The sequence below is a fragment of the Myotis yumanensis genome, unplaced genomic scaffold (assembly GCF_028538775.1).
Source record: "Myotis yumanensis isolate MYYU_CA2020_CCGP unplaced genomic scaffold, mMyoYum1.0.hap1 SCAF_6, whole genome shotgun sequence".
Taxonomy (NCBI): Eukaryota; Metazoa; Chordata; class Mammalia; order Chiroptera; family Vespertilionidae; genus Myotis; species Myotis yumanensis.
The window spans coordinates 55958531-55965539 of NW_027223757.1; the positions used below are offsets into that span (position 1 = coordinate 55958531).

The window sequence follows — 7009 nt, forward strand, 5'->3', positions numbered from 1 at the left end:
TTTGATAGTTTCATTAAATGACTATAGAAATAAGGAGATTTCTGAAAAGAAAACCTATTATGTTTATACATTTACATTTATATCTGCTGCAATTATTAATGGTTTTGAAATAACTGGCATGTGTTAGAATATTTATATATCAATTTCTAAAAGGAATCTAGGGAGATTTCAGTTTTAGGCTGGGTTTATTAAATGCTCTTCCTCCTGTGGGAATATTATAGATTGTAAAGATTATCATAACTAGAACAGGGAAACAAAAGAAACTTAAACAGGAGAAGACTGTATCACTGAGGGGGAAAACAAACCTCTTTCCTGTGTTTGATATAGATTTTAAAGCGGCTAATTCTGGGGGCAAAAATGTGTTACATTATCTTCTTTGAGGTATGGGAGCTGGGAGAAGGGCATATAAAAGTGTGGGATCTTCCGGTACAAGAGAATTAAACTACTGTTTGCTTTTCTCTCTCTCTCTCTCTCTCTCTCTCTCTCTCTCTCTCTCTACTGCTCTTTAATTGTTCAGAAACTACAAGAAGTTTTAATATTTATTTGATTTTGTTCTTATGCCCTTTATTTTTCTATGCACAGATCTACTTGTGAAAAACATATACAGATTGGAAGAAAATGTTATGATAAAATAAAAAACTATTTAATCCTCATGAGCTAGATTTCCTGTCTCTCCAACAGATGTTATCAGGATAATTGCAAACAAAACTCTATATAAACTCTATATAACAAATGCCAGGTGACTTAATATTTGTATTTAGTAATATAACTTCTAAAGTTGTATATCGGCTTCCCTGTAGACAGGGCAAACAAATCAAAGCGTGAATCCAAGTCTCTGGGACTTGACCTAGAAAACTTTAAAGCTTTGAGTCTCTGAAAAACCGAGAGCTGGTTCTGAACTTAATTCCAAGAGCTCGCGGGCGTTTTGATAACTCTTTGTAACAGAGTGATTTTATAGTTTTGCTCTAACTTTGGCTGCGCTCCGGAAGTACCCTCCCTTTTCTGCTCAGCAGGGCTTTTTCACTTCTTGCTCCTTGTTTTTTTCCATTGCATCCAGAGTGGCTTAGTAAAGTAAGAAAGGAGAGGTAAGGGGTGAGGAGAGTGTGGGGGTTACCATTGTCTCTGCAGTCCTGGCTCACCTGGTAAAACTTGCCCTTATTCTCCACCACACTGAGGCCACGGTGGGAGCAGGAAGATCTCAGGTCTCTCTAAAGCCCAATTTGAAGGCATGATGGAGCAGGCTGCACAGTGTAAGGAGAGGAGAGTGTCCTGAGAATCTGCTTTTTCTGGTGATACAACAGTCTGTGGGGAGGTGAGGCTGGGGGAAGCTAAGGACAAATGATTGGCTACTTCCTCCAACTTTTTTTTTGCTTATGGTTCTAGTAACCAATACCATCAATACCTATCTCCAAATTTGACTTTAAACAGCTTGGAAATAAACAATTACATATAAGGTTCCTGTGTCAGTATAAATTCTACTCTAGTTTGAAAATCTTGAATGATTAAATGGATCTGTGTGAAAAACAAGTACCCCAGGCCTGATTATTTTCAAAACCCCAAAGTGACTTAATAACTTTCCTACCAAATTTATACAATTATTCTCTCCTGCTCAAAGTTTCCTCAATTCTCCTTAAAAAAATTGGACCATGTCTTCAGAAAATGGTTTGGTCTTGCTTTTTCTACCATGGCAAAATTTATTTTAGTCCTTCAGCTTTCCACCGTGCTTCTGTGCTTTCTGTCAGGTCTCTTCATCATGAATGAGTCTCCTGTATAAGCCTCCTGAGTACAAGCTTTCATACACATACTCTTCCTCTCCCACAAACCAGACGGTCTGGAGGTCTGGAGCTCTGCCACTCCATTAGCAGCTTCAGCTTAGAACTGGATTGGAAATGCCAAGCTTCTGGTGACATTACAGATTGCTGGTTGGTGCCTAATGCTGGCTTAGTTATATCCTTGGCAGGTCCCTGGATGCTAACCAGATAGCCCATGAGCTCCAAGTTAACAAGGTCGATGTGTTTTGAGTCGATCTCCAAAAACAAGAACATTCTGTCTCTTAAAATTCAAATTAAATAAAGCAACTTAATAAGGCTCTTTTGTGTTTGTGACCCTCCCACACCCCCACCCTCCCACAGATGTTTCCTGCATGGTTTGTCTCCACAGTCATTGTCCACAGGACTCTGAGAAGCTGTAGGAGGCCCGGCTTTCTCTCCACCATTGCGGAAAGGGAGCGTACATCACGGGCAGAGGCCTGTCCTCCTCTGCGCCACCTGAACAGAGCTCCGGGGAGAGTGACCTGAGGGTATCCACATTGGAGTGTTTGTGATATTTTGATTCACCATTTTTCTTAATATCTGTTTGAGATATTAAGACAAATAACTTAATACAGTGTCAGAAACTAATGGCAATTTAAAAGCAATAACTAGCTATTCATTCAAAGAAGACATTTAGGTAGTTTTTTGAAACATTTTTTCATGATTGAAAAACTTTACTTGAAATAAATCATACTCACCGTGTATTTTCAAACAGAGATTGAGAAGTAAAAAGCCACACTTACAGAATAACTATTAGCATCATGTTATATTGGAAAAGCAAGTGTTTATTAACTAAATCATGAGTATCTATTCTCTAGGTGAGTCGGGGTTAAATGGTAAATTCAATGTAAATTTTTATGAAAAAGGTTAAATTTATACGAAGTTTTTAAGTTTAATTTTTATCTTTAGATTTTTTTTTTTTTTAGTTTGTTTTTAGTCCAGCTTTTTCAAAGTAAGAAGAGTAGGGTGGATCCGCACAGGTGTTTGGCAGACTAAGGTATTATGAAACTTACCCTCCCTGTCTCAGAGTTGCATTATGTGGTTGGCTCCAGTGACTACTGGCAAGCAGTCAGAGATTTTCAAGTATCCAAACTAGAGGAAGGTAATGAGATATAATGCCAAATTGTCATCTCAAATTACCTTTGGAACAAAAGAAAAAAAAAGATGAGATTCCTAATTCCTAAAATTTTGGAATATATTTTTCCAAATTAAAAAGATTCTCCACCCTTTCAGTATTCAGTGTCCACTATTACTTTTTTTGTTTTGTTAATCCTCATCTGAGGATATTTTTCTATTGATTTTAGATGCAGTAGAAAGGAGGGAGGAGACACACACACACACACACACACACAGAGAGACACAGAGAGAGAGCGACATTGATGTGAGAGAGACACGTGCCCCAACCAGGCCAGGAATCTAACCTGCAACCCAGGTAGGTACCCTTGACGGGGAATTGAACCCATGATCCTTCAGTGCCTGGGCTGACACTCTAATCCAGGGGTCCTCAAACTACGGCCCGCGGGCCACATGCAAATACAAATATTGTATTTATTCCAGTTTTGTTTTTTTACTTCAAAATAAGATATGTGCAGTGTGCATAGGAATTTGTTCATAGTTTTTTTTTAAATTATAGTCCGGCCCTCCAACGGTCTGAGGGACAGTGAACTGGCCCCCTGTTTAAAAAGTTTGAGGACCCTTGCTCTAATCACTAAGGAACATGAACACGAGCCAGGGCCTAAGACTTTTAAGGGTGGAGATTTCAGGGGAGGCCCCAGGGGACGATTTCAATAGACTATTCAGCAGTTTTCCAATTGTGTCCTTTCAGGGTCTAGGCCTCCACTGAGCATCAAGGCAGGGGATCATTATTTAACGCAACTGGTCTGGAGGTGGCTGGCTCTGTTGTTTTGCTGAGCCTGGAGCTGAAATACAACTGAGGCCTAGGCCTAGTAGTTATCTGCATGGAGGAAAGGTCAGGGCCTCCAAACCGCATGCCTAGTAATATGCTGGGGAGGAAAGGTCAGCCCGGGGGAGAGGTTCCACCCTACAATTGTCCTTTACTAGGCACTCCATCCTGGTGACCTTCTCTTCCTGGCCATGGTCCTTGCTCTGCTCATGTCTAACTGCCTCCCACAAAAGCATACCAAGTACTATGAAAAAATAAAATTAAAAAACATTCTAAATATTTTAAAACAGTCTTCATGTTACTCATTGCTCTCACACTTCAGATTTTGTAATCACCAACTTCTTTACTTGTTATTGGTTGTTTCTCCTCCTAAGTTTATGTCTGTATTCTAGGGCCTAAGCCTGAGGCTTAGCATATAGAAAGTGCTCAATACATATTTTAAATAAATTAAGGGATAAATAACTGCGTGAGGAATAAGGGATGGCTTCACAAGATGATGTTGAGCTAGATATTGAAGGAAAAGGATAAAATCTGTTGAGTGCTTGTTATGTGACAGGCACTGTTCTAAATACTTGACACTTATTGTGTAGGGAGGAAAATTGTTTTCCTCTCAACTTTCAAAGTTCTTCTGGCTAAGTTAATTATCAAATTATCATTAGACAGATTAACAGAGAAAATTACCAAATTTGTTACGAATGTACATATGAGGGTTCCATAAGAATATAGGGCCCAGGGATGCATTGGGAAGTTGAGACTCATATACCATCTTGAGCTAAAGAGAAAGGGGCTTGTAGTTTGGGATTTCCAAGGGCAGGAAGGCAATATTAAAGCAAAAGTTTGGTAAATAAATGTTTGCTGGGCCATCTTTACCAATGAAACACTGAGAGGACTTTGATTAAATGGGCCTTGACAAATTCCTCCCTATCACATGCTAGTTCATGCTAAATTATAGTTATCTATGTTGATATCTCCCTTCCTGGAATAGGTCCTCTATCTAAATTTAGGTAGTTAGGGAGAAAGCCAAAAGTTTTTTTTGAGCTTTTTATTCCTTAAAAAAAACCAGCTTAAAATAATATTCCAAATAATATTCTGATGCAAGCAAATTTTGAGAACCATTATTCTAGACTGGCGATTCTCACCCTTGACCGAAAATTAGAATCATCTGGGTTCCTTGGGCAAAAAATCCTATTGCTAATGCTACAACCCCGACAATTAAGTCCACCATTCTTAATACAGTCAAGAGTGATTTTTAAAACACTCCAGGTGGTTCTATTATGGCATAAAGATGGAAAGCCACTGACCGATATCCATGCTTTTTAAATTGTGCGCTCCAGGTGCTGTGCCCTTTCCCACTTCCTACAGGGCAGTGGCATGCCTGCCCTGCTTCCTGACATTGTGTTTCCGGCCAGAAAGGCCACTGTGGTGACGTTCCTTCCTGGATTAGGATTAAGGGCATGGGTGTGTTACTGAACTCAAGGGGTTTTCCTTTTGGGGTGCTCTATTTAAGAATGAGACATGATTGTCACAAGGTAGTTTATTTACTTGCAGCAAGTACAGGAGTCAGGAGATTCATAACCAAAGCTGTGTCTCCCTGAAGGGAGGCTTAGCTATTGCTCATATACACTATTTGGTCAGTTACACATTGATTTCTTCTTTGCAGTTGGCCACATTTACTGGTTAGGTTCCTGTCAAACTCATCCTGTTTACCAGTGGTCTGCAAAATACTGTGCAACATTTGAACACTTAGCAAGAATAACATTTAGTAATAACATTTAGAACTGCACAGGCCTTGAGACCCTTGTCCCATATAACAGGTGGGCAGAAGCCTTTGCAGATATCAGATGTTCACGTATCAAACATATCTGCCCGCTTGCACCTGTTATGTTCAATGTGAACATGGCTATGCCTTCTTGGTTTGATATTATTAGGCTTTCACCAAATTCACAGGAAGGTGAACCTGGAATTAAATAAGCACCAGAAAATATAAATTGAAAGACCAGAGGCAAAGAACAGTATTTCTTTAAACAGAATTATTTTGGGAGGGTTTTCTCAGGAAGGAGGTTTATCTTTATACACCGCTCTTACCACACAGCAGAAACTAGCAAGCTTCGCTGCCCTCAGTTACTGGCTTTGATTCCACAGGGTCCTATTGATAGTGGGGAAGGGCACGTAATAAGAACAAGTCATAGTTGTCCAATAATTATTCACCTCACTATAGATAAGACGTTTTCTTACAGACCCTGGGAAACTGGAGGATGAAACAAGGCTGTAAAAAGATAAGATGCCTCCATGGGTCCATTACTCAGAAAAGAAATACATTTTGAGAACAGACCAAGGGCAGGACACCCTTTGATTTGGTTGCTGTGCCCGGACCTTGACCCCCTCTGGGAGTTTTTCTTAGGAACGCTGACCATTCTCCTGTCCCAGGAACGGGGTGAGCTGTTTGTAACGTCATAGAAGATTAGCCATCTTGTTATCAGACTTTGAGCTCCTGAAGGCCAAACTGCAAACTCTAACCTCCCCTTTCCATGTTACACTTGCCGCTTGCAGCTGCATGTAGCTATCTTCTCCCTTGTGTGTATAGAATCAGCCAACTGGCAAGGGCGGTCAGAGCAGAATTTCCAGGGTGGCCGATTGCTCTCCCCATACTGCCGGCGTTATTGGAATAAATGCTCATTTATGATTCAACACTGTCTCTGCTTAATTTGGCTCAAGGAGTGACAGGCAGCCTTGAACCCATTAAGCCCGGTTTCATTATCAGTGACTAATACAGACATTTCTATTCTCCAGTGTCATGGATACTGTGACCCTTTAGTTCCCTTAATAGTTGGTTCTCTTGCTGTTGAAAAGCCAAAAACATTGGCAAACCCAGCCAATGTAACCTTCAAAGCCTATGAAGGCAAGATGTCACCAGGAAATGATGGCTAACACGCAATTAATTGATAAACTCCTACCTCCAGATGATGAACATTGCTGAGGCCTTGTATAGAAGAACGCTAGGATCGTTGTAGTAGAGTATAAACCTTTCCCAGTGCTCCATATTGAAACTTCTATTTGCAGTGTTAAAATAAACTGTTTTGCAAACACACACCATTGACAGACTAAATAATGTCTTTTGGGGGGAAATTTGTGGTCTTTTAATCTTCTACACATGTATAATATTGTCCGGAATATATTAGCATTAAATAAATGAAACACCCAGCTTCTTTTCCCCAAATGCAATTCAGCAAAATAAGATAATGCTACCACATTTGAACATTTGAAAATTACTAGTCCGCTTACTGAAAACTTGTTC

General features: G+C 39.9%; 2 pseudogenes; one reads left to right on the forward strand and one right to left on the reverse strand.

Annotated features, from left to right (window-relative positions):
• Nucleotides 1-2130: 2130 nt before the first annotated feature.
• On the reverse strand, nucleotides 2131-2312 carry LOC139013338 (small nucleolar RNA SNORA73 family; annotated as a pseudogene).
• Nucleotides 2313-5229: 2917 nt separating this feature from the next.
• LOC139012856 (acyl-protein thioesterase 1 pseudogene) lies at nucleotides 5230-6691 on the forward strand (annotated as a pseudogene).
• Nucleotides 6692-7009: the final 318 nt, after the last annotated feature.